This window comes from Myotis brandtii, unplaced genomic scaffold (assembly GCF_000412655.1).
Source record: "Myotis brandtii unplaced genomic scaffold, ASM41265v1 scaffold132, whole genome shotgun sequence".
In the NCBI taxonomy this organism is placed as follows: Eukaryota; Metazoa; Chordata; class Mammalia; order Chiroptera; family Vespertilionidae; genus Myotis; species Myotis brandtii.
The window spans coordinates 4,216,872-4,217,597 of NW_005354673.1; the positions used below are offsets into that span (position 1 = coordinate 4,216,872).

A 726-nucleotide genomic window follows, 5' to 3' on the forward strand; every position below is an offset into this window, starting at 1 on the left:
CTTGCTGTCGGCCGCTGCCATCTCATCTGGGCCCTGACGCTGCTGAAGACACCGGCATCCCCGCGAAGAGCCCACGCCGCAGAGGCAAGCGCACTCCTCCATGCCTCGCGGGGTAACAGCCACCAGAGCGTGGGCCATGAGGTAGGGCTTTAAACTGGCACGGTCCCGCCCAGGGAGTCCAGCCACGCCCCCCAGGGCCTAGCCGCGCCCCCCCCAACAGGAGCCAATTGTAGGACTTTAGCAACACCTCCCAAAGAAAACCATACCCATTAACAGTAGGCTTCCTTTCCCAGTTCTCCCTCCCTGTCCTCCCACCCTAGCCCTAGCCCCAGGCAGACACTAATCTGCGTTCTGTATGGATTTGCCTCCAGGGAAATGCCTACATTTCACATAAATGCAGTCATAATATCTGGTCTTTTGTGACTGGCTTCTTTCACTTAGCATAACATTTTAAAGTTTTATGTATGCTATATTCTAGTGCAGTGATGGCGAACCTATGACATGCGTGTCAGAGGTGACAGGCGAACTCATTTTTTTTATTGATTTTTCTTTGTCAAATGGCATTTTTTAAAATTTATTTATTTATTTTAAATTGTTTTATTGCTTAAAGTATTACAAAGAGTATTACATATGTCTCCTTTTTTTCCCCGCCCTTGACAATCCCCTGGCCTCCCCTACCCCCCAGTGTCTTATGTCCATTGGTTATGCTTATATGCATGCATACAA

At 48.8% G+C, this 726-nt stretch overlaps 1 pseudogene; it reads right to left on the reverse strand.

The window, feature by feature from the left end:
- The window catches only part of LOC102260464, a 24,724-nt pseudogene extending 24,622 nt beyond the window's left edge, over window positions 1–102 (reverse strand).
- Window positions 103–726: the final 624 nt, after the last annotated feature.